This window comes from Bufo bufo, chromosome 5 (genome assembly GCF_905171765.1).
Source record: "Bufo bufo chromosome 5, aBufBuf1.1, whole genome shotgun sequence".
Classification (NCBI taxonomy): domain Eukaryota; kingdom Metazoa; phylum Chordata; class Amphibia; order Anura; family Bufonidae; genus Bufo; species Bufo bufo.
In genome coordinates, this window is record NC_053393.1 from 18947537 (window position 1) to 18974794 (window position 27258).

The window sequence follows — 27258 nt, forward strand, 5'->3', positions numbered from 1 at the left end:
TGTATTGCGGGGAACATTAATACGTCCTTAGCTATCGAAAGACGCAAGGCGATCCTTATGAAGATCGACCCCAAGCTGTCTTATCTGGCGTTGACCGAGACGGGCAAAGACGCCCAAGATCTTCTATTTGGTGATTCTTTCATCAAAGAATTAGGCAAATTTGTGGGTGCCTTTATGGCCCTAGACAAAGAGCAGTCCTCTATGCGCAAGGTGTTCAACAACCGTTTTTCCTCCAGGGCCGGCAGTTCAAGGGGCCGTCTGTCCGGCCGGTCATCTTTTCAGACCCGAGGTTCGGGTCGAGGCTCCTTTGCGCACAGAGCATCTCTGCAGGACCAACGGCACCAACCTTCATTTTTCCCTTCCCGAGGCGGAGCAGGCCGATCCAGAGGCTTCAGAGGAAATCCGGCTTCCAGACGACCATACGGTAAGTTCTCATCCTCTTCTGAATTCATCTGTTATTTGCGTAGGGGGCAGAATCCATCTCTTTTCTCATGTTTGGTCAAAGATCACCTCCGACCCCTGGGTACTGTCAACAGTCAGAGGCATTCAGATAGACCTCGTAACCTCCCCCGTAAACCTGCCTCTCCCACACCCTATGATCCTTATCCACACGGAACTGACGGCACTGTACCAGAAAGGGGCAATAGAACTAGCCTCCCGTTTACACACAGGAGTTATCAGCAGCATCTTCTTGGTGCAAAATAAAGGGGCCAGATGTGGCCTGTGATAAATCTCAAAGCCCTGAACGCCTTCATTCGTTACCGCCATTTCAAAATGGAAGGCATTCATCTCCTAAGAGACATGCTTCTCCCAGGGGACTGGATGGTGAAGTTGGATCTCAAGGATGCCTACCTAACGGTTCCGGTAGCACCCGCTTCCAGAGATTTACTCCGGTTCTGTTGGAATGGTCAGGTCTGGCGCTTCACGTGCCTACCATTCGGCCTCTCTTCCGCCCCGTGGTGCTTCACCAAGCTGATCCGCCCAGTGGTGGCCTGGCTTCGCAGCAGGGGGGTACGATTAATCATCTATCTGGACGATATCCTTTTCATGGCCCAAAGTCCTTCCGTCCTTCAGGAACATTTGAAGATGTCCATGTCGCTCCTCGCCAGTCTGGGGTTTATTATCATCAACAGAGAGAAATCCTGTTTGAGTTCGTCCACTTCCATGGAATTTCTGGGTTTCACCATAGATTTGATCGGACAAACTCTCAGCCTCCCTCAGATGAAGGTCCGGGCTATTCGCAAGGAGGTACGTCACACCCTTGCTCTTCCTCAAATTTCCCTTCGACATCTGGCTCGAATAATTGGCCTGTTAGCTTCTTCCATTCAAACTATTTTCCCGACACCTTTGCACTATCGAGCTCTACAATGCCTCAAAATCGCTCACCTCCGAGCGGGGGCATCTTACGCCGATGTGCTCACATTGGACAGGGAAACCAGACACGAGCTAACGTGGTGGATCCACAATCTCACTGTATGGAATGGCAAAGCGATCCTTGGGCCCCAACCGGACCTGATCGTAGAGTCGGACGCCAGTCTTCACGGTTGCATTGCAATGGGGTCTCCACCGGAGGCCCATGGTCGGTGGACAAATCCCAGCTCCATATCAACGCCTTGGAACTCCTCACAGTGTCCTTCGCGATACGGAGTTTCGTCAATGGCACAGTCAAAGCTTGCATCAGACTCTGCATGGACAATGTATCAGCGGTCCGGTATGTCAACTGCATGGGCGGCACTCATTCCACCGTTTTAACTCATCTGGCAAAGGATTTTTGGACCTTCTGCTTGGCCAACGACATCACAGTAGTAGCGGAATACCTCCCAGGCCTCCACAATACCCTCGCCGACTGGAGTTCACGATATCTTTCCGACTCCAGCGATTGGAAACTAGACGGGACAATGTTCTCTACCATCTCGTCTCTTTGGGTACTATTCTCCATCAATCTATTCGCGTCACGGTTGAACACCCAACTACCCAGATTCTACAGTTGGCGGCCGGACCCGGAGGCAGAAGCAGTGGACGCCTTTCTCCAACAGTGGACAGGATCCCTTATGTACGCGTTCCCACCTTTCGCGCTGATCCCTTGGGTGTTAGTCCAGAATCGCCGTCAGTCAGCCGACCTGGTTCTGATTTTACCATTTTTGGACAACCCAATCCTGGTTTCCCCAGTTGTTGGAACTGCTCGTGGGGGAACCCCTTCTTCTACCCTCTTACCTGGAACTCCTCATGGGTCCATCCAACCAACCTCATCCTCTGCTTCAGGAAAGATCCTTGCGACTCCTGGCATGCAGAGTATCGGGGGTTCCTGGGACATCACAGGTGTTTCGGAGACGACTAGATTCCTATTGGAGAGGAATGAAATTGGTGGATTGGTCTTGAGTTTCCACCTTCCGGGAATTTTATTTTCGACCTGAGTCTCATGCCTTTTCTTCGGTGGTAGCTCGACTTTAAACTTGCAATTGGAGCCTCTGTGTCTTGATATAAAATTGCATGATTTTCCTATTTTATGACGTAAAGTCATGATTTTATGAAAGACACGGAGGCGAGTATTGCCCCACAAGACACCCGCCCACTTATTGTTTTCTTTCCTTTAAGTATATTGGTATTTGTTGCATATGATTGGTTTACGTTGTTACATATCTCAACAGTTTAGTTTCTATTTATGTTTTACGTTGTTATCTTCTTCAACAGTTTAGATACGATTTACCGCAGTCTCAGACACGTTTACACAAGGCCTGTTCTTCTCCTTTTCTCCACAGGTTGAAAATACTTGTTGCGGGGAGCAGAATATTACATATCTCCACCAGTGTTCCAGTTTTCTTCGGTTGCTACGCAACGGTTGAGGTCTAGCAAGTTCAGATTGCACCATTTCTTCCGTCATTGTGTTGGATGGAGTTCCGGTTATCAACAGTTTGGGCGTTTCGTCTAGTTGGTGTCAAGATCACAAAGAAAGAGGAGGATCCCAGTTGAGAGGGTCCATATATACAGGGACACTGGGGAGGAATTATTGTCATGGTTACCGTTTGTATTTCTTTTTTCTCTTTGCTGCTATGTGGTTTCAGTAAAGAAAGGGTTAAGCAATAATCGCCTCCGTGTCTTTCATAAAATCATGACTTTACGTCATAATATAGGAAAATCATGCAATTGTCGGGGGTGTCAGACCCCCACCGATCAGATGCTGATAACCTATCCAATACATTCAATAAACATTGCATTAATTTTTGTCTGAGATTACAATATAGAGGACAGGTACATTACCCCAGAAGGACTATTGCAAAGTGTTAAAGGGGTTGTCCCCGTTCAGAGCTGAATCTGGTGACGTCACCAACACTAATGAGCGGTCTTTAGTGCTGTCCTAGCCTGTAAAATAGCCTCCGGCAGCACTAAAGACGGCCCATTTGTCTTGGTGACGTCACTGTTAGGTGGAAGCCTCCGCCTAGCATATCCATGAGAAGTCCATTATGTCACTGGTTCCCCACCAGTCATACAGGCTAAATGAGTGAGAGGGTACTTATGACCGGGTTCAGCTCTGAACCTGGACAACCTCTTTGCAATAGTCCTTCTGGGGTAATGTACTTGTCCTTTATATTGTAATCTCAGACACTATAAAATCTTCACAACTCCACCAGATGACAGACCCAGGCAGAAAACAACTACTGTTAGCTCCTCATGGGTGTGGTTAAGTGTCCTGATTATGTCAGAACTTGAAGTCTCTGCAGGATCTTTTTGTCCTCTCATCGGCCTGTCTTAGCCTAGGTTTTAGAATTATCTGCTTTAGGAATCCCTATTTGTTAGAAGGGTCCATTGACAATAAGCATGTCATATAGCCATCCTAGAGTCTACGAAACAGTCCCGAATTTTATCCTCTGTCCTGGGAGGGCTCCTGCATGTTCTGAATTCAACTGTATGTGCAGTCCCTCTGCTGTTGGTGGTTCTGGACAGGCAGGCACATTACAGTAAAGTCATCGTGCCTGCCGTGCCGAGCCATAGGCGTAGACCGGAGACCAGAGCAGTCATTGGGATAGATGAGTATTCAATCTAAGGGGGTATCACTGTGTATCGGGGCCTCATATTATGTGGGAGGAACTTATGGGGCTTCACACTGTGTGTGGGAACTTATGGGGCCTCATACTGTGTGGGGTCATATATGTGGCCTCATACTATGTGGAGGTACACTTATGGGGGCAGCATACAGTACCATGTGAGGGCAGTGATAGGTTCTAATACTCTTCAGGGGCATTTATAGGACTTCATACTGTGTGCAGGTACTTACTGTATGGGGGCCTCATTCTTTGTGTGGGACACTTATATGGCATGATTCTGTATGGGGGGAACCTATGGGGGCTGTATACTATGCATGGAGTGAAGGGGCACTTAGGGGGCATTCTATTGTGTGTGGGGCGCTTAGGGGAGCGTATTGTTTTAGGGGCACTAAAGGGACATTTTTACCATGTTGGCACACTAAGGGGGTACTCGTGTTATGTGTGTGTGTGTGGTCCTCTTTCTATTTGGGGCCATTAAGAGGATTGGGCTATTGGACGGAGTTAGAGGAATGGCTTAGTGTACAAAAATTTTCACAATAGATTTATGTACGTTGATTACTGTAGCAGTGCTGAGAGGTCGGAGATCCGGCATTATGAAGTATTGACTCGATCCTAACAGAAAGGGTCCTTACTAAAATAGGCGGCTGAATAATGGAGCCGCGTCTAGAAAATAATAACAAAGAAATGAGGATGGGATGAAGGTCACTCGCTGCCGCTCTTAATCAAAAAGAAAAACCCTCTGGAACATTTTGGAAATGCCTTGAACGGCTAATGTGAATTTTCTCCGTCTTCGCATCCACACTGAATGCGTTGTCGCTCTGATTCCTAGAACATTATGACAAAAGGAAGGAAATTAAATTCAAAAAATTTTTTTTTTGTAAGCCCAAAGATGTAAACATGAAATAAACCGCAGGAATCCAGCGGAAAGAATGTCTATTAAACCCTCTATTCAAATCTTTGAAAGCGGCAAAGGTAGAATGTCTTGTAAAATTCCCTCTTCATGCTACTTTATTGATGGGGCAAAGGGAAAATTCCCTAATTAAAGCCATGGAGGGGCTCGTTATTCTAATACATGTATCAGCAGAATCACAATAACCCAGAGTTATCAGACATTTCTTTCTTTGCCTGTCTTAGAATATAAAGAAGAAATCTAATGGACAAGAATAGATAGAAAATTATACAGTATGTTGGGGATAAGTATTTGCCCCCTTTACATTACTTATCCAGTTCTGATTCTGGTTATATAATATATTTGTCATGGTCTCTCCTGTGACAGGGGTCAGAAAATCTAGGAGACTGGCTGCACGTGATGTGATCTGACAGCCTCTCTGATTTCACTCTTCTGTGTTGTTGCTTGGTATGACCACATCTCTGATCTCAGGTGTAGCTTAAGTGGTAATTCCTACTCCTCTATTTAGTCTGGCCTCACCCATAATGCTATGCAGTTGATAGCTCCTTTTGGTTGTGAAGAGCTGATATCTGGTTCTCCTCTGAGTTCCTGCTCGTCTGCATATTTTGGAGTTAAGTGTCTTTTCCCTATTTCTTGTTCATGGTTTTCCCCTACCTTTTGGTATTAGGCCTGAGGGAGCCTCCTGTTCCTTCAGCTGGGAAGGAACAGGTCATTTCTTTTCCTGACACTATTTCCAGGGCCCTTTAGGGTCAGATAGGGCCCTAGGTTACAGCATATGAACATTCCTACCATCAAGGTCTGTTCATACTTATAGTAGTCAGGGCTTGGGTTAGGGATTCACTAGGTGGTGACCTTTCCCCCTTTCCCTAGTTTCCAGGCCTAGTACCTTTTCCCTTCCCTCTTGTGGTCGGTGTGGAGTTATCCTCCCACACCGCGCTGTGACAATATTATACTCCAGAGCTGCACTCACTATTCTGCTGGTGTAGTCACTGTGTACATACATTACTTATCCTGTATTGATCCTGAGCTACATCTTGTATTATACTCCAGAGCTGCACTCACTATTCTGCTGGTGCAGTTACTGTGTACATACATTACATTACTTATCCTGTACTGATCCTGAGTTACATCCTGTATTATACTCCAGAGCTGCACTCACTTGTCTGCTGGTGGAGTCTCTGTGTACATACATTACATTACTTATCCTGTACTGATCCTGAGTTACATCCTGTATTATACTCCAGAGCTGCACTCACTATTCTGCTGGTGCAGTTACTGTGTACATACATTACATTACTTATCCTGTACTGATCCTGAGTTACATCCTGTATTAAGCTCCAGGGCATTCACCGCAAAGGCAAACAGTTTTTTTTATTTTAATAGTTTGGACATTGTCAGACACAGCTATACCAGTTATGTTTATTTTTAATTGTTTATTTTGATACATAAAAATTTTATGTTTTTTTTTTTTTAGATTTTCTTTTACTTTTGTACTTTTTTTTATACTATTAGTAGCAGTGGCAGTGTGCATACAGTACATGACCAGCACCCCATTCACTATCTATGGCATATGCTCGGGATACAAAAAAGTGGACTATCAGAAATCCTTCTATGTTCTCTCAACATTGGTTTTCCAGATAAAGAATAATCCAGATACTTGTACAGGGTATTACCCCAACATGCGACTGGACTCAAAACCTTTTATTTTAGGTGCATTGTGCTCAGGAATGCAGGACACGGACATGGTGCACTGTTGACGACTTTGATAATCGACTACATGACTCAACATGAATCACGTGTCCCTCACAAAAACAGATCTGTAAAGTGATAGTCCAATAAAGAAAGAACACTGTTGCAGCAACAAGACCAGAAGTTATAATTTACTCACCTCGCCAGAGTCTATGGCCTACTCATCGACCTGCCAATGTCTGATTCCCGTTGCTAACCACCAAACTGCCTTGTGTTTCCACATCTCTCCGTAATTCCCTTACCGGTATTCTTATGTTTTACTTTTGTTGTTTGTCGTGAGAATCAATCACTTGACCTGCTCGGGGTATATAAATCCTGGGTCCAGCTGAGAACCTTGACCAAACCATTGGAAAGGGGGATTCTGTAGGTAAAATTGTAGCTTTTAGTTCTTTTTCTTCATACCTTGCAGGTACCTATAGAATGTTTTACTTTTGACTTTTGTCATAGGAATCAACTACTTGTCCAGCTCAGGACATATAAGACCTGTGGCCAGTTGAGTATCTTGACCAAACCATTGGAAAGTAGGATGCTATTGGTGAAATTGTCCCCTTTCGAATGGTTCTTTATTTTCATAATACCCTTGCCGGTACTCTTCGTATGTTTTAGTTTTTTTGTTTGTCACATGACAAGCTCAGGGCATATAAGTCCTGGGGCCAGTTGAGCACCTTGAGCACCTTGATCCAAACCACTGGAAAATGGGGTGCTATAGGTAAAATTGTGCCTTTTGAATGGTTCTTTATCTTTGTAATACCTGTTGGGATCTGTACATGTGGTGGGATCGGCAATGACAGACTTCACTGAAGACAGCTGGTTAAAAAGTTCAAAATAACGTTTATTTTGTGTCCAATACAAGATGACTTGTAAGGATCCACGTAAGGTCACTTCAAAATAAACACCTGTTCCTCTGGGCTCTAACGAAACATAGGTTTTTATTCACCTATACTTTCACCAAACACAGGGACATCATGTTTTTTCACTAAAGACAGGTCCACCAACTTGCTGGAGCAAGGGTGGGGACTGGTAGGTCCCACTAACAACCTACCCACCAGTCCAAATAAATCCAGCCAAGAAGAGAATCAAAACCAAAAGCTTCAGCAAACTACATCCTGCTGAAACGAATGCAGCTTTCTGGATGTCTTTTATCTCACCCGGCTGAGGACTCTGGGTGAGATATACACCCCTTCTAGGACTTTCCACACACCCTGCCACATACCCTTGCCAGTGCTCCTAGTATGTTTTACTTTTTACATTTGTCGAAGGAATTTCCACTTGACCAGCTTGGGGCATATAAGTCCTGGGGCCAGTTGATGGCCTTGAACCCAACCACAGGAATATGGGATGCTATTGGTGAAATTGTGCCTTTTGAATGGTTTCTTATCTTCGCAAAATACCCTTCCTGGTACTGTTAATATGTTTTACTTTTTACATTTATCGTCAGAATTACCACATGACCGGCTCGGCCCTGGTGCCAGTTGAATGTCTTGATCCAAACCACTGGAATATAGGGTGCGATATTTGAAATTATAACTTTTGATTAGTTCTTTCTTTCCACATCCTTTGACAATTTCCATGGTCAACATTGGTTTCCACTTGTCACTCTTTGCCTAGTGCTGGTAATTATTAGGCACGTAGACCTCGTTACAAGAGTATAATGACAGGAGATATCATTCAACAAGAACATCAATAAATGAAATTCTCCGCCACGTATCATTAAACCAATAAACCAAACTCTAGTTCTTGTCAAAACATCCTAAATTTTCCCAAAGAGGGAACGAGCTCTCATGACAGTATTATGTCAAAAACTTGATGGCATAATTACAATTTTTCAATATACTTAAGTGCCGCATTATATTGGAAGAACTCCTTTGCTGATAATTACTTTTCTTTCCTTTTTTCACATTTCGTTGGAGGGCGAGGGCTGTAAATTGCTGCACAAGAGACGGAAACTTTTTAACCATTTTTCTTAATGTTCTGTTCTCCGAAAATATTGATGAATTAAATTGTGAGAAGTGGTGGGATGAGTACAGCAAGTACAATCCTGACTTCGTGATCTGAGTTCAGATATTCGGTACGGTCAGATTTTTTTTTTCAAAAGTTCTAGAAATTTTACACCCTTTAAAGGGGTTAAGAGGCAGTTTTGCATTTTATTTTATACATGGCTTACAATAAAATAAATAAAAACATTACTTACCTCACTTCTGCCATTCCAACACTTTCTGGGTTTCCGCTGCCACCCTCGGCATGCAGGAAATGCTGGGTGTGGAACGGTCAGCCAATCGCCTGCTGAGGTGGGTCATTGCTGTGGTCAGTGATTGGCTGAGAATGTATTTTCAAGCATTTCCTGCATGTCAAACCAGAACCAGGAAGTAAAGCAGAGCAGAGACCCCTAAGCATTGGAATGGCAGGGGTGGGAGATCAGTGAGGTAGGCATAGCTTCTTTTTTATTTTTAACCCACTAAGCCATACTGTAAATAAATAAAAATTCCGCCCTGTGCGGTAATAATATATCATAGTTGCCAACAGTGCCAAATTTGCAGGTACGGTCCCTAATTTTCAGAGACAGGCCAGGCAAATTTGGACTGTCCTGAGCCAAAAATGGCCTGGGCTTATATAAGCTGTAGCCATAAATGGGTGACCCGGGGTTAGTTTAGGGTTGTTCCTGGTGGTGGGGTTATATCCCTCAAATTCACCAGCTACAGTGTTGATAAGCATAGTACTTATTAGTGGCAAGGTAGTTCCTGTGAGTCACAGTACTATTACCACCCGTTCATGGCGCTGGCTTAGATGCCAAGCGGGGGACCCTCACATATGATGCCTATATGCCCTAATAGTCTTCATGTGTTAACCCCTTAGAAAGCTAGGAAGCTGTCTTACATTTAGAAGCGGCGGTGTATCCGCCGAAGTTATGTTGAGGCTGGCTCCTCTACATAACTCTGGTGGATACACCGCCAGCTATAGGGGATATTAAGACCGGCGTCTAAAACGCTGATCTTAATAAATGATCCCCATAGTTCCCCCACTGTTCATCAATCTCCTGACACAAACTATGCAGAGAACACAGGGGCGATCAGTGCCGTCTTCTGCTGGAGAGAGTTGGGGCATAAGTAAATGGGCAGGGCTTCTCAATATTTTTGTCCTTCTGCAGGCAGGACACAGCAGGGAAGAGGCTCCTGCTCCAGCCAATTGTCTTACAGCCAGGCAAAGGACAGGGAGGAGGAGGAGGGGGGACATGGCTGGCCTCCGGGGGCACATAGAGAAAATTTCTCCATATAGTTCTCAGTTTTAGTTATAATATGATATAAAATAGGACCAAAGGAAAGGAGGAAATGAGGGGAGGAAGTGTTGGGATACTTTGTGCAGTTTTTATGTTTAGTGTTCCATTTAGACCTTCTTTGTATGTCATGCATTTTTTTATAACTGCTTTTCAGATGGGCTGAAGAAATTCCACGGCACATCCAAGGCGTAAAATAGTAGAAAAACTTTATTCACCAGACCCGCAACGTTTCGATCCGCTTCCTGGGATCTTTCTCAAGCAGTGACTTTTCAGATGGTGTTTTTTATGGTCACACATTTCTGACATGCATTTATATATATATATTAATTATAGAGAGAGAGAGAAGCCTGTAAGAAATACCTGATAAAAAAAGCCACCCCTAAACAGACACAGAAAATGCACCAAAAATGAAAAAAACCACTACATAAATCACAGTTCATAGTGCATTTTATATTTCCCTATAGCAGCTAACAGCCACCACTAGAAGGAGCTTAGCACATACTGAATATAAATGGAACTCGGTATTAACACAGTATACAGGCAGCTCCTGAGCTCCCCCTAGTTGTGACTGCAGGTACTCAGAATGTTTTCTTTCAATCTATCTCTTTACCGGAGACTTGGAGCTCTGTATCAGAAAAATGGAGCTCTGAACGCCATAAAGATATAATACCATTGATCAGAACACAATTTTGATTTATACTTTAAGAATGACTTTTCAGATTTTGCATAAATTCGTTGAAGGGACAGATCCTTTCCGTTTCATACTGCACACCAACGTAGACAGCTTGACTGTTTTTTGGATCATCCTAGGCACTGGTCGATTTCTTGCCTTCTTTGCGGGTTCGTCATATTTTCGGACACAATGTGGGTTCTGCCCGGCTGTTTTTTCTTTTGTGCTCCGGGGAACACACTGTTTCATCTTAGCTTTACAATTTCACTTCCGCTAACACCACTTGACTACATGGGAGAAAAAAGATGCTTACAGTCCTGTGTCGCTGGATATAGCGATGTGTGACTCAGCCCATGTGGGTGTAAGAATAGGAACATTCTGCACTGAGAGAAAAGGAGAAAAACATTCTAGCTGCAACACAAAACCCGAAAGAAGCTTTAATTAAATGGGGGTTCCTTCCGGCTCAAGGGGTGTGCTTCAGTATGAAAGGTAAAAAAGGGCTTTTTTGTAAGGGAACTGAAATAAATGCTCAAAAACATCTTAAATGGAGACAATTGGTTTGTGTATAATGAATGGGGAAAATTCCATTCACTGCAGTTAATGTAATTAAGGATAAAACGGTGCAGGGTCTGCCCAGGAAATGATACACGGGAAACGAACATTCATTTATTCCAACTACTAACAATATAAGGGACATTTAAAGGGGTTGTACAGGATTAGGTAACACATGCCTTCAAGAAACAGCGCCACACCTGTCCACAGGCTGTGCATGGTATTACAGTTCAGCTCCATTGAAGTCAATAGAACTGAGCTGCAGTACCACACAAGACCTGTAGATAGGGGTGGCACTATTTGCAGAAGAAAGAGCCCTTTTTTCATATTCTGTATACCCCTTTTAAATATTGAGGAAATTTACCAATATTTTGCCATTTGACATGTCAGGACCTAATCCAACATGTGCCAAAAGAAAGAAAAACAGCATAGAAGGGGGTCTCCTGACCTGGAAAGAGCCTGCAGATTGGGACCGGTATTAGATAAGAGCTGATCTCCCGGGCTGGCTGCTGATCGTCTTTCCAGCTTCCATTAGGACCCATAGGGAAATCCCTGACATCTGTGTAGGTTCCTCTTTACGAATTCCGGTCTTCCCTATTAATCAATACTTCTTACACAATGACATAATCTACAATCTTCCAATTCATATTCCTTATCAATTCCTTGTGGTTCTCAAGATCTCTGCTTGCTTTTATTTTCACTGGATCATTCATGGTTTACTTCCTCTGGGACCTGCACCTATACTTAGAATGGACGAAACAACAAACAGGTGAGTCACTCAGAGACTTTGCATTGTCTTTACAAGAAGCCCTTAGAGCTGTGGTTCAGGTAGACCCCCGTGAGGCAGAGAACCAAGACAAAACTTTGAAAGAGGAATTTATTGAAGGTGTTAGCACTGACAACCTAAAAAGCCAGTTGAGAATGTTAGCTGCACAACACCCAAGCGTCACCTTCCTGGACTTTAAAGAGCTACCCATTAGCATTCTGGGAAAGAGTCCGCAGCCAGAACCTGTCCATACGCCTGCTACCCCTTCCACGTGTTGTCTGGTAGCCAGTCAGGCAGCTCAAACTCCGGTCCCTGATGCCGTAGCAGCCTTGACAGAACAGGTTTACTTCTTGACAAAAATCCTGGAGAAGGTGTGTCAGAAATTAGAACAGTGGGAGAAGCCTTTATTATTGGAGGATAAGGCACCCGTACGAAGAGAACTTTTCCCTCCTGACTACAAAGATATATATCCCAGAGGTCCTGGCGGGAGCCCAAATTACCACTCCAATGCCCGCAGTCGACCTATTTGCACCTACTGTAATAGGTTAGGGCATATGGAAACAATGTGCTGGCGGTTAAAAGAGAAACCCTCGAGGCTAAGGACCGCCCCTCGAGAGGTAAACTAGTAGGTCCACAAGATTCCAACTGAATGCCCAGATATGTAGGATCCCGTCTGGAAGTGGCAATCCGAATTAACGGAGTTCCCTTTCTTGCCCTACTGGACACCGGATCCCAGGTCACTACCATCCAACGGCCTGCATATGATAAATACTGGGACCAGAGCCAACTTACGCAACCGCCAGAATCCTGGTTGGCTCTTACAGCCAGCAACGGGAAACCCGTGTCAATACATGGTTATTTGGAGCCAACTCTGCAAGTAGGAGAAACCTCCCTACCTCGACAAGGTATTATTGCTGTACAAGACAGAGACAAAAGTGGCTCTTCAGTAATCCTAGGAATAAATGTCCTTAGGAATTTGTTACACCGAAACGCCAATCTATGCCTACTGCTTCTCCTGCCTCCAAAAGGGTCATATAACAGACCATCCGTGTGTTAAGCGCACAACAGAAATTCGCCAATGAGAAAAGGGAAATCTGCTGTGTCCGCATCCAAGATAACCAACCTGTAATCCTTAAACCAAATACAGAGACACTCATATGGTGCCGTGTCGCCCTGGAAATTCGAGGTCAAGACTACCAAGCCATAGTAGAGCCCTTCGTGCTAGAAGATCATCCTCTAGTCAGAGCTGTGAGGAGCTTAGTGACTGTTTCCCAAGGTAAAATGCCTGTCCGTCTCCTAAACTTGAATGATCACCACGTTACCCTCACTAAACACTATCCTGTTGCTCGGTTATTGCAAATTTCTTTCCAGGATGTCATCAGTGTGCCTGCAATTAAAGTAGAACAATCTGCGCAGGGCTCCAGTGCTCCTGAACATGCTCTGCCTGCATCTTGGTGGGAAGAACTCAACGTGGGAGACAGCTCTATGCCCAAAAACCAAATTGAAGGAGTTTTAACATCGTGAAGAAACATCATCAAGCCTTCAGTAAGCACTCTATGGAATATGGGGAAGTCTGTGGAATCAAACACACTATCCCTACCGGCTCTCATCCTCCAATAAAAGAAAGGTACCAGCCTATACCACCAACGATGTACCAATCTGTGAAACAAATGATCCGGGAGAGGAAGGATTCCAATATTATCCAAGACAGCCATAGTCCATGGGCTGCGCCACTAGTTCTTGTCCGGAAAAAGGATGGTAACATCAGGTTCTGTGTGGACTACAGAAAACTTAATCCAATCACCCACAAGGATGTTTATCCCTTACCCAGAATTGAAAAATCCCTGACAGCACTGGGGTCATCAGCCTATTTCTCTACCCTTGATCTGACCAGTGGATACTGGCAAGTACCCATGGCTCCTGAAGACCGAGAGAAAACAGCTTTTACCACCCCCATGGGCCTATTCGAATTTAATTACATGCCCTTTGGACTTTGCAATGCACCAGGAACGTTTCAACGACTAATGGAACGCTGTTTAGGCCATGGAAACTTCGAGACAATCCTACTCTATCTGGACGATGTCATTATTTATTCCAAATACTATGAAGACCATTTGAAACACCTTGCAGAAGTCTTCCAAGTCCTCATTAAACATGGACTCTAAGTGCTACCTGCTGAAGCCAGAAGTCAAGTACCTGGGACATGTTGTCAGTGCAGAAGGTGTTAAACCAGATCCGGAAAAGTTAGCTGCAGTCCAGAATTGGCCTACTCCTACCACAGTAAAAGAGGTGAGAAGTTTCCTTAGTTTTGCAGGGTAGTACAGACGCTTCATCCCTCACTTCGCCCAGATTGCTGAGCCAATTCAGGAACTCCTAAGAGGACATCCCAAGAAGTATCAGAAGACTCGGATACCTGTGGAGTGGAATGAAGACAGGGAAATTGCGTTCCAGCTCCTGAAAAATAAGCTGACCGAACCACCTGTCTTGGGATATCCAGATTACCAACAGCCATTCCATCTCTACACTGATGCCAGCCAGAAAGGCCTGGGAGCTGTTCTGTCCCAAATGCAAGAAGGACGTGAAAGAGTGATTGTTTACACTAGTAGATCCCTGGAAGGAGCTGAAAAGAATGACCGGAACTACAGCTCTTTCAAGTTAGAGTTCCTCGCACTTGTGTGGGCTGTCACTGAAAAATTGAAGGACTACCTTGCAGCAACTTCTTTCATAGCTTTCACTGATAACAACCCACTGGCTCATCTCAATACAGCCAAGCTAGGTGCCTTAGAACAAAGATGGGCCTCACGTCTTGCTAACTACAACTTCACTGTAAAATACAGAACAAGCAAGTCCAACGAGAACGTGGATGCCTTATCTTGCCTGCCTACCAAGGATGATTGTAACGGTCGCGTACACACACACACACACAGGGGGGAGGGAAGTGACCACTGCACTCCACCCTTACCCCTGGCCCTGCCTACTTGCCTCGCAAGTCCTAATGACAGGGGACAACTGGTTGGCAATCCCTAGCTTGGAATAAGTGCAGGGATGACCGACAGACAAACAACAGAATGTGAACGGACCGGGTCAATACCAGGAAAGCTACAAAGTACAAATGGAGCAAGCAGAGAATTGTCAGGAGAAGCCGGGGTCATAAATACCAGGAGAGTCGTGAAGTACCAAAGGAGTCAGCAGAGGATCGTCAGGAGGAGGCCGGGGTCAGAATACCAGGAGAGCAGCAAAGTACACAAGGAGCAGGCAGAGGATCGTCAGGAATTCAGCAGGAGGTAAGTACGCCAGGAAAGACAAAATCACAGGTGGAACCTAAATTAACAGGCAACCTGTGGCCAGCAGGCTGCCTGTATTTATAGTGGGGAGTGAGGGTCATGTGACGTGGCCAGCGTCACATGACCGACAGACCAACCAGTCGAGCACCGAGGGATCAGCTCGGTGCTCAAGGCAGACTTAGGAGCAGGGGGCCAGCAAAGCCGCCCTGAGAACGAGGTCAAACACAGATCCTCGCTCCTGAAGCTAAGCAGCAGGTCTGCGGCCAATGGGGGACCGAGTGCACCTTCGGAACCCCGTTACAATGATCCTACTGCACACGTAAATGTCTGGGAAGAAGTGGAGATGCCTAATTTCCACAAAAACTTCGCCCAACAAAGCATCCTCTCCATCAAAAACCAAAGAGTCCTAAATCTCCATCTACAGAACAATCCAGAATCTCAAATTGAAAAGGAGAGATGGATCAAAATTCAGTCAGAAATTAGAGTAATCGGAGAGCTACATGACTTCCTCACCAGTGTAAGAACACCTGAGAGAATCCGCAGAAGAAATGCAGACCAAGATCTGTTGAAGCTGTGGAGACACCGGAAACAACTCTTCCTGCAGAAAGGGCCTACTATTGAGAAGAAGCCTGGATCCAGTTACCTATGACAGGGTATACCAAATCCTAATACTCCGCCAGGATGCAAGCATCATTCTCAAGATGTACCATGACCAATCAGGACACTTTGGCGTGCAGAAGACAGAAGCTACTGTCCGTAGACGATTCTATTTAATTGGAATGCGAGGAGACATTGAGAAGTGGTGTCGAGAGTGTTCCGCCTGTGCTGTTGGACGAGGTCAAAAGCATGACCAAAGAGCACCCTTACATCCTATTGTAAGTCAGACACCGTTGGAGATCGTTGCAATTGACCACATGAAGCTGGAACCAAGTCGCTCAGGCTACAAATACACTATGACCATCATTGACCACTACACCAAATTGGTTGTAGCCGCACCTGTTAAGGACTTGACCGCTAAAACAACTGCAGATGCCTTCTGGAAACATTTCCTGTTACCATACGGATGTCCAGAAAAAAATCTTACAGATCAGGGATCTGTCTTTGAATCGCAACTCTTCAAAGAATTGTGTTCACTTCACCATTGCCAGAAAATCAGAACAACAGCTTACCATCCCGAAGGTAATGGACTTTGTGAAAAGATGAACCAGACCCTAATAGAAATGCTTAGAACTGTGCCACCTGCTACCAGGAATGATTAGCCTACTCTTCTGCCCCAATTGATGTATACCTATAATAATTCCATTCACTGTTCCACTGGGCATGCAGCTTACTACCTCATGTTTGGCCGACAAGGTAAACTACCTGCTGACCATACTTTGGACGTACAAGTGCCTGATGCCATCAATCCATTTCCAAAAACTGATTGGGTGAGCAAGCACCAAAGACGTCTAGCTGATGCACAAAAAAATTGTTCACCACCGCATGGAACATGCTTATAAAAGGCAGTAAAAAGATTATGACCAATCTGCCAAAGCAGAGCCTCTTGAAATTGGTGATTATGTGTGACTAAAGAACAATCATCGCACCAGCAAGTTGGATAGTAAGTGGGAAAGAGACCCCTACATCTTTTCAGCTATCCCCAATCCAGCAACTGACACCTATGAGATCACCAGAGAAAACAAATCGCCTCAAATAGTACATCACAATAGCTTGAAACTGTGTAACAAAGAGAAAGATACTCCAGGAGGAATCCTTCCAGACGAGACTGTTGCAGAGGAACATCAGCCTCCAATTCAAGTGCCTGAACTACCAGTTAAGTCTGTAGAGCCTATGCAAACTGTTGAAAAACTAATGGCATAAACAGATCCTCTAAAATGGTTCCTTACACCATGGTTAAACATTGCTGTTGTCACGGCGCCGTCTAGGAGGCGGGCACATCCAGAGCGCGCGCGCATCATCAGTGCGTCCAGCGTCACCCGCGCTCCTGATAATACTATGTGTGCATCTATCTGCATTCATGCTAATGGTTTTAGGGCTGAGCACCGAGCTGCTCACTCAGTGCTCGGCTGTGTAGTCTGTGTGAAGTCATGTGACGCTGGCCACGTCACATGACCCCTCTAGCTCCCTATTTAAACAGGCAATTTGCTGGCCACAGATTGCCTGTTATTTAGGTTCCACCTGCGACTTTGTCTTTCCTGGCATACTGACCCCCTGCTGAACTCCTGACGATCCTCTGCTGACTCCTTTGGTACTTCACAACTCTCCTGGTATTTATGACCCCGGCTTCTCCTGACTATTCTCTGCTTGCTCCATTTGTACTTTGTAGATTTCCTGGTATTGACTCGGTCCGTTCACGTTCTGTTGTTTGTCTGTCTGTCATCCCTGCACTTATTCCAAGCTAGGGATTGCAATCCAGTTGCCCCCTGTCATTAGGACTCGCGAGGCAAGTAGGCAGGGCCAGGGGTAAGGGTGGAGCGCAGTGGTCACTTCCCTCCCCCCTGTGTGTGTGTGTACGTTACCGTTACAGAATAACAGGCCTACTGAAACAACTGTACCATGAATCCTCTAGTGACCCTGACTGAGCATGTGTCAAACCTGACGCAGATGGTGCAGGAGCTAGGGGAGAAGATTCTTTCCCTAGAAATAGGACAATACGCCGCTGCTCCTCAGGCCTCTGGTCCGAACTTGAGCCCTCATATGGAGCCACCGATCAAGCTTCCAGAGCCCTTCTCTGGAGTTCGGAGGAAGTTTCACTCCTTTAAGGAGAGCTGTAAATTGTATTTTAGTTTACGCCCCTTGTCTTCCGGGTCGGAAAGCCAACGGGTGGGCATTGTTATTTCCCGCTTACAGGGGGATCCCCAGGAGTGGGCCTTTTCTTTACCCCCTGATGATAGTTGTTTTACCACGGTAGAGGGTTTTTTTCAGGCTCTGGGTACCCTGTATGATAACCAGACAGGGCCCTGGTAGTCGAAACTGCGCTGAAAGCATTGGTTCAAGGCAACCTCTCTGCGGAGGAGTATTGCACCCAATTTAGAAGGTGGTGTGTTCCCTCAGGGTGGAATGAGCCAGCTCTTAAGTGTCAATTCAGGTCAGGCCTATCTGATAATCTAAAAGACCTACTAGTGAGTTATCAGCTCCCTGAGACTCTTGAGGAGACTATGACCCTAGCAGTCCGACTTGACCGACGTGTGAGAGAAAGACGACAGGAACGACAGTTCTCTTCTCAGGTACTGGTCCAGTCTGAGGGTTGCACCAGGAGTGGTGTGGAGGTCTCCTCTGAAGAACCTATGCAAATTGGGATGACCAGAGGGGATCAGCGCCGCAGACGTGGGATCTGTTTCTACTGTGGAGATCCTGACCATTGGATCAATCAGTGTCCAAAGAGGATCCTTGCTGATAAGGCTTCCAAGACAAGACCACCAAGGGACCAGGTACTCCCTGTTATTACTAAGAGTAAGCTTTTAGTTCCTATAACAATTTCTCTGGGTTCTAATAAGTGGTCGGGTCAGGCCTTTATAGATTCGGGCTCAGCGGCCAGCTTTATTGACCAGGGGTATGCTACTAGACAGGGTATTCCAATTTTTGTTTTACCCACGCCCATCCATATCATGGCCATCGACTCCAATCCCCTGGTGGGGGGTACTGTGAGGTCATGTACCTCAGAGATTTCCTTAGCTGTGGGAGTGTGCCACTTAGAGAAATGTTCATTGTTAGTCCTAGAGAACTTACCAGTAAAGGTGGTATTGGGGATGCCGTGGCTCCAATTACACAATCCTATGATTGATTGGACCAGAGGGGAACTGGTGAGTTGGGGATCTGAGTGCGGCTCGTGTTTGGCTAGAATACGGGTTGGGTTCTCTGTGGAGACTGAGGTATTACCTGCAGTCATAAAGGAGTATGCTGATGTGTTCTCGTCATCGTCCACAGAGGCTCTTCCTCCCCATAGACCTTATGATTGCGCCATAGTCCTGGAGAAGGGGGCAAGGTTTCCTAAGGGCGTATTTAAAATCTTTCCAAACCTGAACGTGAGGCCATGGAAGATTACAATAAGGAGAGTCTCATTAAGGGGCACATTAGACCCTCGGTTTCTCCCATGGGGGTGGGGTTTTTCTTTGTTAAGAAGAAGGATGGTGGTCTTAGACCCTGTATAGATTACCGGAAATTAAATGAGATCACTATCTTGAATACTTACTCCCCCCCATTAATTCCGGATTTATTTAACCAGGTATTAGGGGGCGGCCTGGTTTTCTAAGATTGATTTAAGAGGAGCATACAATTTAATCCGAATCAAGGAGGGGGACGAGTGGAAAACAGCATTCAATACCCCGGCTGGTCACTTTGAATATCTCGTTATGCCTTTTGGACTCAGCAATGCCCCGGCTGTGTTCCAAAATTTCATGAACGATATTCTTAGGGAGTTCTTGGGAAAATTTGTCATTGTATATCTCAACGACATTTTGATATTTTCCCCTGATTTTAAGAGTCATGTGTTTCACGTTAGACAGATGTTGGAGGTGTTGAGAGAGAACCAATTATCTGCTAAACAGGAGAAATGTGTTTTTGGGGTGCAGGAGATTATATTTCTCGGACATATTCTGACTCCCCATGCCATAAAGATGGATCCTAGCAAGGTTTTAGCGATTAAGGGATGGGTAAGACCATCATCCTTAAAGGCCTTACAACGTTTCCTTGGATTCGCTAACTACTACCGTAAGTTCATAAAGAATTTCTCGGTAATCGCTAGACCACTGACCGACCTCACTAAAAAAGGGGCGGATCTGGAAAATTGGTCTACTGAGGCCTTAGATTCATTTGAAACCCTAAAGGATGCTTTCAGTAGCGCTCCCGTTCTAACCCAGCCAGATCAGGAAAAACCTTTTATCGTGGAGGTGGATGCTTCTGAGGACGGGGCAGGAGCAGTCCTCTCGCAAGGTCCTGCTACCCTCACTAACCTGAGACCTTGTGCTTTTTTTTCCAGAAAGTTTCCCCCTCTGAGAGAAATTATGACATAGGAAATCGGGAGTTACTGGCCATTAAGTGGGCATTTGAAGAATGGAGACATTTTCTTGAGGGGGCAAAACATTGTGTTACTGTTGTTACAGATCATAAGAACCTAATGTTTCTCGAGTCGGCTAAAAGGTTAAATCCCCGTCAGGCTAGATGGGCATTGTTTTTTACTTGCTTTAATTTTTCCATAACTTTCGGACCTGGAAGTAGAAACGTGAAGGCCGACGCACTCTCTTGGAGTTTCTGTGCGTACCAGCCTACAGAGACTCCACCTGAAACCATTTTACCAGCTAAGGTCTTCATAGCAGCCTTGTCTCAGGACATAACGACTCTCATCAAGGCTGAACAACACCTAGCTCCACCATCCACTCCTACAGATAAGTTGTTTGTTCCCGTACAGTTTCGTCTCCAACTGTTGGGTGAGTGTCATGAATCTGTTTTTTTGTGGGCATTGAGGGCACTAAAGAGCTGGTTTCCAGATCATTCTGGTGGCCTACTTTAACTAGAGACGTCAAGTCTTATGTGTTGGCCTGTGAGGTTTGTGCGAGGTCTAAGACCCCTAGGACTCGCCCGGCTGGGGACCTACGACCCTTACCCATTCCCAGTAGACCCTGGTCTCATATCTCGATGGATTTTATCACTGATCTGCCACCTGCAGAGGGTAAAACTGTGTTTTGGGTAGTGGTCGATAGATTCAGCAAGATGGCTCACTTTATTCCCCTGCCTAAACTCCTGAGTGCGAAGACCCTAGCATCTTTGTTTGTGGAACAAATTGTACGTTTACATGGCATTCCAGAAAATATTGTATCTGACAGGGGTGTGCAGTTTGTGTCCAAGTTTTGGAGAGCCTTCTGTCTGAGATGCCGGATTTCTCTGTCCTTTTCATCTGCTTATCACCCTGAAAGTAATGGACAGACTGAGCGCCTCAATCAGTCGGTGGAACAATTTCTCAGGGCATATGTTGCAGATGATCAACAGTTGTGGGTGAAATACCTTCCATTAGCCAAGTTGGCTCTGAATAACCGTGTTAATTCCTCTGCTGGGGTCTCTGCTTTTTTTTGTAACTATGGCTTTCATCATCATTTTCTTTCTGGGTCATCCGTCTCCTCCTCTAACCCTGAGGCGGATAGGCTCTCCTCTGAACTGTGCACAGTATGGGCTCGGGTTCAATCAAACCTGGAAAAGGCTCAAGATACTCAAAGAGTCAAGGCCAATAGGAGACGTTCCACGGGGGTGCACTTTCAGGTGGGTGATATGGTGTGGTTGTCCTCTAAAAATCTTTCACTCAAAGTTGCTTCAAGAAAGTTTGCTCCTTGCTTTGTAGGGCCGTACAAAATCGTAGAGGTGATTAATCCTGTATCATTTAGGTTAGAATTGCCCAACTCGTTCCACATTCACGATGTATTTCACAAGTCCCTACTAAAAAAATACATCAAACCTATTGTACCGTCACAAGCCGCGCCTCTGCCTGTTCTGGTTAAGGATTCTGTGGAGTATGTGGTATCTAAAATTGTGGATGTCAGGAGAGTGCGTAATTCCTTGCAGTATCTGGTGCACTGGAAGGGCTATGGACCTGAGGAGAGGTCTTGGGTACCAGCTAGGGAGTTTCATGCCCCTAGACTGGTTAAAAAATTTCATGAGGCTCATCCCGAGAAGCCGTCACCTGAGTCCTTGGGTCCGGTGGCCCCGCGTAAAAGGGGGGGTACTGTCACGGCGCCGTCTAGGAGGCGGGCACGTCGAGAGCGCGCGCGCATCATCAGTGCGTCCAGCGTCACCCGTGCTCCTGATAATACTATGTGTGCATCTATCTGCATTCATGCTAATGGTTTTAGGGCTGAGCACCGAGCTGATCACTCGGTGCTCGGCTGTGTAGTCTGTGTGAAGTCATGTGACGCTGGCCACGTCACATGGCCCCTCTAGCTCCCTATTTAAACAGGCAATCTGCTGGCCACAGATTGCCTGTTATTTAGGTTCCACCTGCGACTTTGTCTTTCCTGGCGTACTGACCCCCTGCTGAACTCCTGACGATCCTCTGCTGACTCCTTTGGTACTTCACGACTCTCCTGGTATTTATGACCCCGGCTTCTCCTGACTATTCTCTGCTTGCTCCATTTGTACTTTGTAGATTTCCTGGTATTGACTCGGTCCGTTCACGTTCTGTTGTTTGTCTGTCTGTCATCCCTGCACTTATTCCAAGCTAGGGATTGCCGTCCAGTTGTCTCCTGTCATTAGGACTCGCGAGACAAGTAGGCAGGGCCAGGAGTGAGGGTGGAGCGCAGTGGTCACTTCCCTCCCCCTGTGTGTGTGTGTGTACGTGACCGTTACAGCTGTGCCTGCTCCAGGCAGTCCAGTGTCACGTCAGCCAGAGGAACCACCTCAAGAAGAAGTTTCAGTAGTGCAAGAAACTCCAGAAGTACCAAGTCCTCTTGCGCCAAGGCCAGAAGAAGGACCACCACTTCGCAGATCCAGTCGGATTACCAAGGGACAACCACCTGCTCATTATAGGGAGTGTCTACTGCAAACCCAGAAGAGAATGCTTCCAACCATCCCAGTTTAATGTGGATTACAATTTCGCTTCTTGGTGAAACTACAGAGCCAGAGTAAGAGACTTCTTAACTATGATTATTTGCCTTATTCCAAGGACTCTCTACAGTTTTCTTTGTTTTGTTGTCGCAACGTTCAAGCCTGTGCCTGGAGAAAGACTCAAACGTACCTGAGCCTCTGTGTTGTTATACATCTTTACATCCCCTATGCTCAGGGAACAGACTCATGCCCTGTGAGCCCCCTGACTTTCATCCCTGTTTATTATTTCCCCATTATGGACTATCCTGGTTTATTACTATTCCGTTGTGCCAGGTCAGTGCCCCTGTTCATCAGTCTTCAGAAGGAAGAAACTACACCCCTTTTCACTTGTTTACTACCATTCTTGATGTTAGCCTGATATTTACATTTGTGCCTAACATTTTGCTTTTCAGTCTCAAGAAAAAGTATTGTTATGGGTTATGGTACTGTTCTTCATGCCTGCAAAATTGTTCTCTTTTTGTATCTTTCAGGAGACCTTCATCTTTGTGTCGAGGACGACACGGGTTAAACAAGGGTGTATGCAGTGTCCAACTACCCTCGTGGGTACTGTAAAGTTGTAGTGTTATGCTTTGTATGCTTTATATAACCTGTTTTATACTGCAGTGCTTCTTTGTGCATAATCCCTGCCTACAGGTGTGTTAGATTCCATTACACTGAGCCTACCACTAGGGGGAGACAACACATCCCATATATATAGCCCTGCTCAGGCCTAGTTAGGAGTCAGTCTTAGTTTTCAGTCTTAAGTAGTAGTAGTCAGTCTTCAGCCCTGAGCTGAAGTGGTCTACATCTGGCTCAGAACTCTGCTAAGAGTTGGTGGACATCAGCTAGAAGTTTAGCTTCAGAAAAAGGATATTAATCCAGAAAGCACTAAAGAAACAGAGACCCAAAGGGTTACGGCCATCGCTATACACGCCTTAGGACCTTTGGAGTTGAAAGTGAAGGATTTACCAGCCTCTGGCAGCCTCACTAACCTGCACTGGGATAACAGGGACCAGCGTAGAAGTCCTCTACCAGTAAGCATAAAACCTATATCATTAATAGCCTGAGAGACAGACATCACACCTGTGGGCAGTGGACCTCTTGCAGCTTTACCTCTGTCCATCTTAAAGAGACTGTATTTCATATCTGGATGTACTAGAGACTGTTTTATACTTGGATGTAACTGTTATCAGGAGCAACGTTCAGTAAAAGTTATAGGTTGGATTGCACCATCCTTGTCTCAGTCTCCAATTCCTCAGTTAACACTACAGTAAATGGTTGTACCACCATAAAAGGTACTGGCGTCACGACTACAAGGGACCTTGCCATAGGCACATTAATACAGACCATCAAGGGCACCTCGAACCACCATCTGGCCTGTGTCCCTTACACCAGAGTGTGCCCCAGAGAATTCCTGTGCCGTTCTCCTCTTCACTTATGCGAGCCTGCCCAGGGACGACATAACCGCTAGTGACGAGAACTGCATTTACCTCAGCCCACCTAATGCTCACACCGTGACCTCACGTGTAATTCCCCTGTCGGTCTGGCATACTGCATGTACACAAAACGAAAGCAGCTTTTTAGTCAACACAATTCACACATTGGAGCAATGAAAGAAATGGCTTATAAAAGTATACGATTACTCATCCTTCTGTGCGCATTTCATTCCTGGACGTACCCCATGGATGTGTACGCACACGTCTCCTGCTTGTGAAGAATACAATAGTTTATTTTTCTGCATTTTTGTGCTTGCTGCCAGCGCTGCAGGAAACATTAGCCAAGGCCGCGTTCTCTGAAAGGCACAATTAACGCTCATGTCCTCGAGGTGTGCGCGGCGGTAATCACTGCCTAGCCTGGGGCTGGAGAACAATTTCAATTACAAAGTCACCTTTTAATGAGGACGAAGCGCGCGGTCCTGGTAATTCCGTCATTTGTTCAGACGAGGCCGTTCCTCATTATAAATCCATTCTCTCTTTATCAGAGAGTAAACGGCGGTGGAAGCTCACATAATATTGACTGAGAGCCAGAGACGGCGACATCGTCCTCGCAGGAAGCTGGCACCTCGCTCAGCCTGCAGAATGCATTTTACTAGAGCTGAACTGAGAATTTTAACCTAAGGTTGACCCAAGTGAAGTGACACGTTCCTTGCTTTTTCCCCAGATCAGGTAGTAGTGAGATGGAAAATATTGCCTGCAGGCGCTGTGTACAGTTTGGTTTATTCTCTGAATCAATATGAGGTTTCATCTTTGGGACCCTCCTCTCTTAACCCAAGTGGAGAACCTGTTGCTTTGATTTTAATAATGGCTACTGGGCAATGCCTCTTTTCTCCTCACGTGGTAGCACCACCTCTCCAGAGGTGTAACATGAAGCTTCTGGCCCAGGAAGAACCTGGTGGTAGCTGTGGACACAAATAGGTTGTGCGGGGGGCAGAGGAGAACCAATAAAAGGTTTGTAACCATAGAGTGAAGTGCAAGCAAGCCATATGTAGTGTCAGACATGACTCTAGAGGGTCTGGGTGAAATATAGGTTGGGATCTGGTTGCCACTAGGGACAAGCTTGTCCCTCTGTGGAGAAGCAGTGGAAGACTGTGGCTGTAAAGGCAGAGGTCAGCCAATGTGGTGCAGACCTATGTGGAGCTGAGAAGGAGGTTGACTGCAAGAGACTTAACAATTCCAGAGCAAGGAGCAGTATGGCCGCTTTGTCAAGCGAGGCCTGGAATGTGGGTCACGGAGCAGAGGTGATAGAGTGGTTCCATGTAAGAGGTGGGCTTGCTGGTGTTCTATGTGGGCCACTGCCTAAATGGTGACAACTGAGGTGTAACATGGAGTCTGCAGGTGTTGTGGATACAGTCAGCCTGGTAAGGGAACCAGTGTTGAGGGCACAAGATGCTGTGCTCAAACCCAAGGAAGGCTGTGGTTGGGTCCTATGTGGGATTTAGGGCAATCCCTGGTTAGCAGGCCAGTGATATTTTGTAGCCTCAGTGAGGTCTGGTTGTCCTGTAGACCTCAGATGCGACCTGGTGGTCTAGTCTTGGACTACAGCTTATGAAGTGAAGTAGACAGGGATAGGGGAGAAATGACAAGACTCCTTCAGAGTCAGGGGTCTTGTGTGAAAGCTGCCCTACTGTCAAAGTAAGTATGAGAGTGAAGAGAGGATCTGGAGGTGTGGTCTCATTTCACATAGGGAGACTTCCTGGTAGAAAGAACTAAGAGGAGGCATGAGAGACAGAGCCCTTCAGACATACGGGACAGTGACAGAGAGACAAAGCCCTTGAGAACAGGGCCTGAGAGTGAGCTTGTCGGTAGGTGCATGGTGGACTTTGGAAGTTTGATGTGAGACTATTTTAAGTAACATAGATTTAAAGATAAGACAGCACTACTCACTGACTTGAAACAGTGCAGTATGCCAGTCCTGCAGGGTGAGCGAATATGAGGTCACGGGGGTCAGTTAACAGACCGAGGGTTGCTCTTTGTACTCACAGTTTGTAGTATACCCTGGGCAGGTGTACAGCAGTGATGGAGAGGCTGGCACGTAGATCCTCTGGGGCACTCTCTGGATATAGGGACCAGGCCAGGTGATAGGTGAGGTGCCCTGGGTGTTGAAAGTTTAGCGTGTCTGTGGCAAGATCCCTTACAGTTCGTGACGCCAGTGCCGGTAACGGTGGCACACCGATTTGTTAGGAGGAATAATGGAGGTACACAAGATTGTAGTGAACTAGAATTCCTCTTTACTGAACAGTTCAACTTTATACAAGTTTCAGACAGTTCCATATGAAGTAGCTTTGGTAACAGGCAGGCTTTACATAAATGGTAGGTATAATCCTGGCAAGATAACTCAGAGGGAATAAACTCACAGATCAGGCTGTACTTTCTGCAGAATCCTGTCTGACTTTTTCCAAGGCCCGAATGCCTAATAGCTGGCTTTATCCTTGGGTAGGGAAACCTTCCTCTGGTATAAATCCACTTGCTGTACAATAAACTTCTGCCCTTCAGCTTTCTACTTGGCTGGACACAATTAGCACTGCTCTGTACTTTGCTTGATGCAGGATAACTTCAGGAGGAAACTTCTTCTCCTGGTAGCAGGTTAGAAACCTGGGCTATCTAGCTGCATGTTAGAAGCTGGACCTCAGCTACTCCCTGGCTGAAGTGACTCTTGACTTCTCAATACCACCCTTTCCTGGACTGCACCTGTCTATATATACTAGGGGGTTCCCTAGCTCCCTTTACAGCTTGGGAGGAGAAACTACACCCCTAACAGGCCTGGTACACAGGAAATAACATTAAAATACACATTATAATGTAATACAAAATACCATGACCATATTCCACAGGAGGTGGAGAACAACATGACCCAATTGACCCTTGAGTAGTGCCCACCTTTTACGTAGTGGGACACTACAACAGTCATTCCATTCCGTGGCGGTGCCTGCAGTGATGAGTTC